Raw genomic sequence first — 10,438 nt, 5'->3', positions numbered from 1 at the left:
TGCAACACAAAGGTACCTGAGAGGACTTGTGCCAAGTGTGAAAAATTGTATTTGAGTCCAGAATTGAATCTTGTTTGGGAAAATATTAGCTTATCTTGGAACTGTTACCTGGTAGTAGATAAATATTACTAAAGGTACAATGGCTCAAAATAGCCTCCAAATATATTTCCAGTGTTTTGCACGCCAAGCTTTGAAGGGTCATATCAACAATCTGATATTTGCGGAGAAAAAATAAATCAAAAAGTATGAATTCTGAGAATAAAGTCATAATTATGACTTGTTGGCAGAATGGGGGACAAATTAATGGACATGAGATTTCAGACTTCAAAGCTCTGTATTTGGCATCCAAAGCATTCAATGTATCAAATAGTAGCTTTTAACACATCCCTCTGCCTCCACCTGCAGGTCATTGTTGCTCCAGACATTTATGTCATCCTGGCTGCTGGCTTCAAACTTCTGTTGAACCTGAGTGATAAATGTTCAGCTGATTGCAGCAGGCTGTCTATGGTGTGTATCGTCTTTCTTGTTGCCTCAGTGTACATCAGCGGTGACTGAAATAACAAACATGTTGCTGCTTGTAGAAATGCCTTTATTCTGCAAAGATACTTGAACTGGAGCTGACACCAGACCAGTGGTGATTTTAGTGTTAATAATCTGGTAACAGCTCAGAAAAGTGCTGCAAAAGCACTACAGTGTTTCATCCAGCTGCCAGTGTTGCTTTTTTTTTAAATCACTCATTATGTTAACAAGGACAAAGGAATGTGCTGCAGAGCATAAAGTCTGTTTTTATTTTATCTGTGATTCAGGTTGTTGAATAATCGAATGAAACAAATCTGTCTTTGTGCCAAACATTTGTTTTCTTTGGCTTATGCCCAGAGATCTTAAAGCCAATAAATGTAAGGTGTGTTTTTCTGAGTGAACAATGGCTGACTCTTTGCTTCTTTACATTACCTGCCTGAGTCTAAAGATTTTTTAAGACGATAATGTGTTGTTTTTAGAACAATATTTGTCTTTTATTAAGGTAATTTCATTTAATGAGACCTATATTCTCTAACATTCACTATGAGAGATATTCAAATCATCTTTATAGTCCTTTAAATTAAAGATCACTTGCAGCTATACATGAACTCAATGTATATAGTATGTATTGGATGACTATTAAACAATGTAAGTGTTAATAGTATCTAAATAAAGGAAATCTGTGTCTTCAATTCACCTTAAATACCCAGAGGGCACTGGCTGAAGCAAAAATGTCTCTATGCACAAACACATGGACATATTTCTTGAGAAGAAACTGGCAGGGCTGGCTGATACTTATGTTGGGGTCTACATCATTAAAAATATATATCATTTTTTGTAAGAGCTATAATGGCTTTTATATTCATTGTTTGTATGATTGCAATCGTGCTTTAATGGTTTATTCTTTTAAAAAAAAATCTAATCACAGTGTTTCTGTGGCTTACAATTTAAATTCACCTACAAGTTAACATATGCATCAAAATTCATTTTAATTCACTTCAATAATTGTTAAAATAAACAAACATGGCCACCGGAAGTGACATATGCTTTAACTAGGACAGAAAAAAACAGTGCTGATTTGAATTAAAATATTAAGTGCAGCCAGTGAGTTAAGTAGCCTGCATTAAACAACAAATATAAATATAAATTAAATTAAATTATAATAAATTAAACATGTATTTGCCGTGACGTATTTGAAAGTGGCTCATCTTGTTACCGGCGGAAAACGGTTCCAAGGATTCTGTGTCCGAGTCGGATGGTATGGAGGACGAGATCTGACAGAAGTATAAATAAATAAATAAATAAATATAGAAATGAGTAAATATGGAAATAAATAAATGTATAAATAAATAAATATGGAAATAAATAAATGTGGAAATAAATAAATGTAGAAATAAATTTAAGACATTTAATTATTTATGTCCCATTTATTTACCAGTTTTTATTTATTTATTCACGCATTTAATTATTTATGTATTTATTCATTATTTTATTTATTTATTCCACTATTTATTTATATATTTATTTATAACCCTTTATCTGTCAGATCTCGTCCTCCATAGAGATGGAGGAGTGTTTGAAGTATTCACAAATCATCTGCAAGGTTTAAAAGAGTTTGGCATCTTCGTGCAGTTATTGATGTTGTCCTGTAAATATTACACCGGTCAGCTTATGTCGTATTTCCGCCCCGGTAACGTTGCCCGGGTAATTAAAAGTTAGTCATTGACAGCTGGGAAATCTCGGTGAGTTAATGCAAAATTAAAAATTATCAGATAACTTAAGTAACTGCTATTAAGTGTATTCAGCTGGTATGCGACGTGTTTATAATGGCCAACTATGCTTGGTAGCTCCGTCATTTATCGTTAATGTATTCGTTAGAAGTGAATTTCGAAACGCTTATCGGTTGGCTAGCTGCTAGCCTGGGTGGTGTTATGTCGAGATTTGCTTCCTTGTCGAAAAGTGCAACCAAAGCGCGAAACGAAAGCAGTGGCTATCAGTATCCCCTCTCAAATAATGCTACCAGAAAAACAAACAATAAATAATTGTACTGCTCACTCACAGTCACTTTATATGAATTGTTAGGGTATAGGGAGCACGTTTTTGTTCTCTGTAATTATTTTAAGGAAGCCCATCTCGATGGACAATTCCTGCAGGTCCTACTGTTGTTGCACAATGTTCACATTTTGGGCCGTTGCTTTCGTTTAAATGTGTTTGCCCTCAGGGGCATCCTACTGGTCTGCGGCCCCAACAAGTTGCCTGTCTTACCTGTTGACAAGCAGCGCCTCTGATCAAATACCGCTCACTATACTCTGTACAAGGTTTGCACATTATCAGCTACAACACGTTTTACTCCTGAGCAGCCAGTCAGTTCATTTCACTTCACTTGTTAAATCTATTTATTGAGCCATTAGCAGATTCAATCATTTTTTTAATCCTTTAGTTTTGGCATGAAGTAGCACAACACACAGTGGTTTAATCAACAGCAATTTCCTGAATAGCATTAAATGATAATAAGCAATTTGTGGCTGAGGGTGTGTTACCTGTTTGCACTCAGTTAATCATCACCTCAGGGTTAAAAAGGAGGTGAAAATATGAATGAAATGCAAATAATAATGGGCGATTTGACAGATAACAACATTTTAACCCACTGGGGTGGAAAGAAGAACAAGCTGTGGTCTCTGACATGCTATTTAAATGACTGAATGCTTTTGCAAATTTCCTGTATCGTGACTATTCAGTTAGATCATAGCAGATAATACCTTAGTCTTTCAGTGCCTGTGGTGAGATTAAATTACAGGGTGTATTTGACAGTTTCACTCTTTGCCGGAATCTTTTTCAGATCTGATTCAGTGAGGGGAAATGTCTCCATCCTTAAATAACAGTATCTCTTCCGAATTCAACATTATTTTATCGTCATACCCCACTTCTGTGCGCACCGCCCTCTGACTGACACAAAGTATTATGTCCTGAAGGTGTAACTTTTAGCTCATCCAGTAAAGCTGTCTCTGAATGTGTTTATGTGATTCCTAAAGTTTCCCCCTGCGGCTACATGTGTTGTGTAACTCTGTCAGTTCTGCGGCAGCTTGCCCTGAACTTTATGTATGCTGGAGGAAAGGATCAGTGTGTCTGAGTGTGTAATGATTGAGAGACAGGCTGTAATAATCCACTGAGGATGCACGTTATACGTCCGTTGGCTGGGGGACGACACCGATCTGCCCAAAGGCTGATGCCATTAAACGTTCTCAACACAGCTGAACAAGAAAGTGACACTCAAAGGGAAGGGTCCCTGCAGAAACAGGCACATGTTAGATAGAGCCAATTAAGCCTTTACAATTCAATCTGATATTTCCACATCACATGTGATTAGCAATCTAATCTGTTTTTATTCCATTACTAGTCTATGTGATACTTTTATTTTTGGGCTTTTTGCCTTTTTTTGATAGGACAGTGGATAGAGTTGGAAACTAGGAAGAGAAGGGGGGAACGGAACGAAAAGGATCCACAGGACGGACTTGAATCCGGGCCACTGGTTTGAAGGAACATAGCCTCCTAATATGGGGAGGACCTTACCCCTAGGCCATCTGCTTCCCATGTATGCTGCTTTTTAGCCGCGATTTGGGGATATCATAATCATCACAATGTCCAATAAGGCAGTTATATCCCTCTGGTAATAATTTAAAAAGGCACTGCTGATGACCAGCCCTCAGTACTTTCCTTCAGAGTACTTTGTCTCTGTAGAGTATTAGATGTAATGGAAACTCCACCTGTCCTGCACTTATTCAGCCTGTCACATCTGTTTTTTAACAACTGTTCTCAGATCTGTGGCTCATCTAACCCCTCAGCTGTTTTTGTTCCTCAGAGTTTATCCTCTGAATCAAATCCTCGCCCTCCGTCAGGGCCTCAGTGAGAGGCTAAGAGCACATACCAACACCTCAGCAGTCTGCTGGCTTTGTACTTTTCTGCTGTGTCAGACACTGGAGCATGGACCTCACTCCATAAGAAACACGATGTTGAAGCTTGGCTGCAGGGCTGTTTGTGCCCATGAGGAGGCACACTAAGCTGAATCTGGATGATCTGGTCCAGAGGGAAGACATTTAGTGTTCATCATGTTTGATTTGTAGTGGCAGTCAGTGTCTGATTATGCAGGGTGGCAAAACAAATGCCTTAAATCAGACTTTAAACACATTACAATTTCACTTAAGTCCCATTTATGAATACAGGAGTAAGGACAACAGGTGTGGAGAATGTAAACTCAGAGTGTTGAAGTGATGAATTATTTATCTGATTCTAGAGAGCAGCACGTTGTTATTAAACCCCCCTGAAGACTCTTATGTGACTGTCCCCCTGCAGGCCTGGGCTTGAATCATCGCGACAAACAGGAGGAACACCGACCGTCAACCCGGCGAGCCTGGTGAGATATGGATGTTTATTTGCTGTGGGTCAGCTACGTCACTTTGGTTGTCTGTCTTTGTTTTACCGAAAGCAGCTAAATGGATGTAATTGTTTGTGTGGCTAGCAGCCTCACCTGGCCCGGTGGGTGTAAATCAGAGGTTAATTGTTAGTTTTGTCAGAGAGAAGGCCAGTCGTAAACATCAGACAGAGGAAACGGGGGGGGATAATGAGGAGGGCACGCCTGCTCAGACTCTCTGATTGAGCTGCTTAACTCTCGCCCTGTCCTCCTGCTCTGGCCCGTCTGCTACGCTGTGCTGTAATGTTGATATATACACAGAACATGTAGATCTGCGCTATGGTCTCATAAGCTCTTAAATGTGTGTTTCAGCACTATAATGCATCCTTAAAAGATCAGGAAAATGCAGATACAAAGATAAGCTGCACATACCGTATGTCACATCCTAACATGTCCTGCTGCTGACGGGTTTGGACTCAGCAATGACAAAACCAGGGAGTTGGATTTTCACAGATTTTAAAACTTTGCTACCATTCAAATAAAAATCAAACAGCATCATTACCGGTACCTGTTTTACTCTGCAACAAAAATATAAGTCCTAGAGACGTAGTTGCTGCTTTCATGATCATTGTAGGCATACTTGTGTTGTTATGTTGTAAAAGCCTGCAGAAGTTCCTCGTTGGAGATCTCTTGTTGATCATTTTGTTGTATCGTGTCATTGACTAAATCCTGTGGCTCCCTTCCTGTTGAAAAATGAATGAGGGGTGATAAACCCACAGACACTCGAGTGCTGACATGTAGTTTCATGTGCTTTAAATGCACAGAGGTATAGAAGACTATATTTATCTCAGGTGTTTTTCATAACAAACTAAAGTCAGTGTAATTCTCTTGTTGTGCACAGATGTAGTTTTGTTTTAACTAGAAACATTGACCAGAAAGATGATGGCTTTTAAAGTTGGTCTGTTCCTACTGCATATTTGCTAAATGTGAGCACTGGTGATGATTTTGATGATCATTTATCAATACTCCATCCTTCAGCCTGAGGGGAATAGTGTTTCCCATTTGAGTGGTCTGTGTCTTTCTTTGGTTACCAGAGTGTCGGCCTCAGACAAGCCAGCCAAGAATGAATCTATTCTGTGAGGGCTTAGCTGCAGGCTGGGCCGGCTGCTGATTGGCTCCCTGTTAATTGTCCTGCGAGGTGGAAAACCTGCTCACATTCTTCTGTGATGAGCTGCTCGGCCGGCCTGTCGCTCTCAGCACACAGCAGTAACTTTCCATCAGAGCAGAGAGATGTGGCGTTTATAGATGTGTTGTCATCCTCGGCTCATACACTAATTATACAGAACGAGACACAAACAGGCCCACCAGGGCAGGCTGTGCTGCATAATCACCACTCTGCTGTCAGCCAGTGCGAGCCTCAAACTCGCTGCATGTGCGTGCATGCTGGACGTCCCGTACTCGCTGCACACAGTCATTAAACACAAAAGATTTCAGATACTGGCTTTGTTTATTTACACATGTCCAACACAATGCTGTTACGTAAGAAACAGACCTAAACTGAACCTTCCTGAGTCTTGATGGAACATCTCTACAATACCAAGCATGAAGAGATTAAACATGTAATCTGATAAAAAGTGTTTCACTTTACACTGTCACTGTAACATTTGCAAATGACCGTTAAGAGATTCACAAACGTCAAAACACTTCAAAAGAAAACAAACGTACTGTCGTCACAGAGCAAATTATTTGTGAAAACCTGAATTAAATTAACTTAATTTTTTACGTTTCACTTGCCTCATCATTTTTTCACTTGAACGAGAATTGGTTGTTAAAAACTCCACATACCTGAACCTCAAAATGTACCTGTAAGATGCATGTTTATTAGTTTTCCTTAAGCGTTGGCTGTCGGCTGAACATTGTAGTTTTTCTAGCCGACTGCTCTATTAGACTTTGAAGTCATGTCACCAGAGTTTTAGATTTAATCATTTTACCAGATGGCCACGCTGCAGCCTGAGCAGCACATGACTGTGTCCTTGCTGGATTGCTGTTGCAATACTCACATGGTGAGAATGTAACAGATTGTGGGAGTAGTCTTTTGTCAAAGTGTTTTCTTTTGGCTCTTAATACCAGTGAAATAACGCAAATGCACAGTGCAAATTGTATATGATAAAAGGTTTAATTTGTAGAATTGTATTAGAAATTATCTAAATTCATTAAAAATGGACTTGACCTATGTTATATATATATTTTGAGTACATTACCTCAAATATTTCCAATAGTTACCAAAGCCAGAGAGGTCCTTCATTTTGTATCGGGACGTGTCTTGTCATGGTAGCCGCCATGACACACACAAAATATTTATCGTTGCCAAGGAAACACCAGATGTAACATCAAAGACCGCTACATAAGGAAGCAGGAATTGCTACTGAAAGTTGCTGTACTGTTGCTGTATGTGCTGCTGTGATTAAAAAAAAACGTCCTGTAAATTCTACTCGGATACATTAGCTCGTCTGTAAACATATTCTCTTTCTCAGGTCTGTTTCCCCTGTCTGGGGGCAATTGTGCTGTAGTGATTATTTGCAGCAACAGGATGGTGTCTGTTGCCTTCAGTCAAATACAATGGAGTTATTAGTCATGGTAATTAAGTTAAAAGTCACCCAGTGCAACAAATTTTTTTATTTATTTATTTATTATTTATTATTATTATTATTATTATTATTTATTATTTATTTATTTAATTTAATTATTTTTTTTAATGTCACAGAGGAGAGAGAATTATCTGGATTTGTTCTAAAAAACACAAAATAATTATCACTAGAAACATTCACTGTTGGCCCGACTCTGTATAAATGGAAAGTTAACATGGCTTGTTTGAGTTTAAATTCAGCTGACCTCTCTCAACCCCCTGCCCTCGACCTTTTCTCTACATATTCAGCAGTGGTTTGAAAGGAGGCTGGTTTTTGGCCATTGAAGAGGCAGTCAGGTTGAAGTGTCGGGTTTAGGGAAGCCCTCCAGGGAAGCCTGGCGGACTCCTCAAAGGTTTGGATTTAAGGCAGACTCCACAGAGGCCCCTTCAAGGCCAGGCCTCAGACCCAGACTGATGCTGTTTTTAAATGTCGAGCCCACCACAACAGAACAGCGGGACAAAACCTGCACACACAGCAAGAAAGGAGAGAAGGCAGGGAGCCGTTTTAATGTAGACAGGGAGACTAAATGGCTTTGGAGGTGCAAAATAGAGAGATGTTGGCAGAGCTTAATGCATGTTAAAAAACAGAATTGAAGTGTTAAAAGACATACATTACTTTTCACATGTTTGTAACTTCACTACAAAGTCTTGTGGCTGTATGTCTGTTCTCCAGACTGAAATCTGTAAAAAGGATTAGCATCTGTGTGGTTCAGACATTCACTTTCTTCTGAGGATAAATCCTAAAAAACCTTGATGGATTATCATACTGTTCATCTACAACCATCATCAGGTCTACATCAAGTGCTATGGAAAACTTTGGTTTATAGGCTCTTACCTGCAAAACTGATGACATTCCCAGCTGGACTGTCTTTCCTTCAAGCATGCTAACATTCTAAGGCCATGGGTCTACTAAAGCTTTTTTTTTTCTAATAGCTGAAAAATCCAGGCACTCTTCTGCAATCATGCCCCAGCTTAGCTTCACATTTTCTGTTTCCAGCTGTTATGTTCAGGTTGCATCTGGTTGATATGATGTAGAGTATCTTAGAGCCTGGAGGTGATATTGAGATCATCGCTGTTGTAAAGAAGGCTGAAGCAAATAGGGATCTCTTCTCCATTGTTGTTGCTGTTCAGCATTTGTAAATTTAGGGTGTGGTGGAAACCCCACCCCTCATCCTCTGTGATTGGTCAGCTGGTAATGAAAAAGCTATTAGGTGTGTGATGATCTCAAAATATTGAAACGTGACTACATTTCTTGTCAAGGTGAAAGCTGTCAGCCATTATGGGTGAGTCAGATGCTGAACTGGAAATTAGTAGAGAAAATACCCCCGCCACTTTTAAATAGTTTGTGTGGCAGCTAGTGGAGAAACGGATCACAGTTTATCCCTAATCTGTTTGAATCATAGTGTAAAATCATATCTTGTATCGTGTATCGTCTTGCCTCATGACCTGAGTGTATCGTCATACCCCTAAAAGCTATGCATTTTCTCAAATCTGCTTGACAATAAATAGCAGAATAAATGTAAAGTTTTGAGTGTGGTATCCAAGTTATTGTCTGCACCTAATCCTTGTGATGGTTAAAGGTAAAACATTCCACTTGTATCAGCTTGAGGGGTTAATTTTGTTAAATAACAGGCTTTTAAGGAGCCAAACTGTGTTAATATTTGTGTATCTGCACAGGAGTAATTGACTGCACGTTTCTGTATTTTTTACGTTGCAGTAGTAAAAAAAAGTGCAATGTAGGATTTTCCAATGTTTTGCTGCCCTTGCTTGATGCTAAATCCAAATCTATTACAGGAAGTGTTGGACTACAAAAATCCAATATACAGATGTACAGCAGGTCATGCAGCTGCAACACTCAGCAAACTTAATACACTTCAGTTCATGTTAAATCTCAAAGAGCATACTAGACTTTCCAATGTTCAGCACATTTTTACCTTGTATAATGTGTGAAACATAAACCAGGAGCTTTCATAAAATAGAAGGAAGAACATAGTCAGCAGTTATGTGAAGTATTAATGTTTTGTATTTAGTGGGCCAAGTCATGCATACAGCAGCACATAAGAGCATTAAACAAAATGTGTAGCTTGTACTAAACTTATAAACCCACAGAAACAAATGTGTGCATTACGGTTTGCATGTGTAGCTGAACTTTACTGTAAGGTCGCTCCATGTCGTCCTGCTGCCTGCGACCGGGTTTCAGGGTGGGGGAAATGACGCCTTTGTAGAAGAATGACTCACATCAGTTGAAGATAATAAAAGTACATGTGCATGTGAGACTCTGGTAGAACAAATTATCCAGGCTTGTTAACAGGATGTCATTTTGTTTAGTTTCACACTCACACTACAGCCAACAGTCATTAATCATATGTCCTGCCAGTACTGGCCCGAATCTTCTTGGAGGAGTTACACCTCCTCCACCTCCTCCACCACCTCCTTCTCCTCTTGTTCTCTCTGGAGGAGGCTCTCTGTGATCATTTGGCTGAATCCACACATTCCTGTGTCAGTACACAGAAATTATGGCGACATGAGGCAAAGAGTCAGACACTAGCGTTTACATCTCCCGGCCAACGTCAGGCCTTCGTGTCCACGCTGTGTGAAGAGCCGGTAATGTTTCCTGTTACACTCAGCCAAGTCATTCAGTCAGCCATCTTTTGATTCATTCACAAGATGGTGAAGCTAGTAGGGCTGCACAATAAATCACAAGACCATTCAGGGGGGATATTTTGAATAAACACAGGTATTATGATGACAGAAACTGATTTATAGATAATGTGCACTCTTTAATGTTTGTTTAATTATCTCACATCATATCGTTATTGCAGATG

Source organism: Labrus mixtus, chromosome 1 (genome assembly GCF_963584025.1).
Source record: "Labrus mixtus chromosome 1, fLabMix1.1, whole genome shotgun sequence".
In the NCBI taxonomy this organism is placed as follows: domain Eukaryota; kingdom Metazoa; phylum Chordata; class Actinopteri; order Labriformes; family Labridae; genus Labrus; species Labrus mixtus.
The sequence above is the reverse complement of the archived record's forward strand: the minus strand, read 5'-3'. Positions refer to the sequence as shown.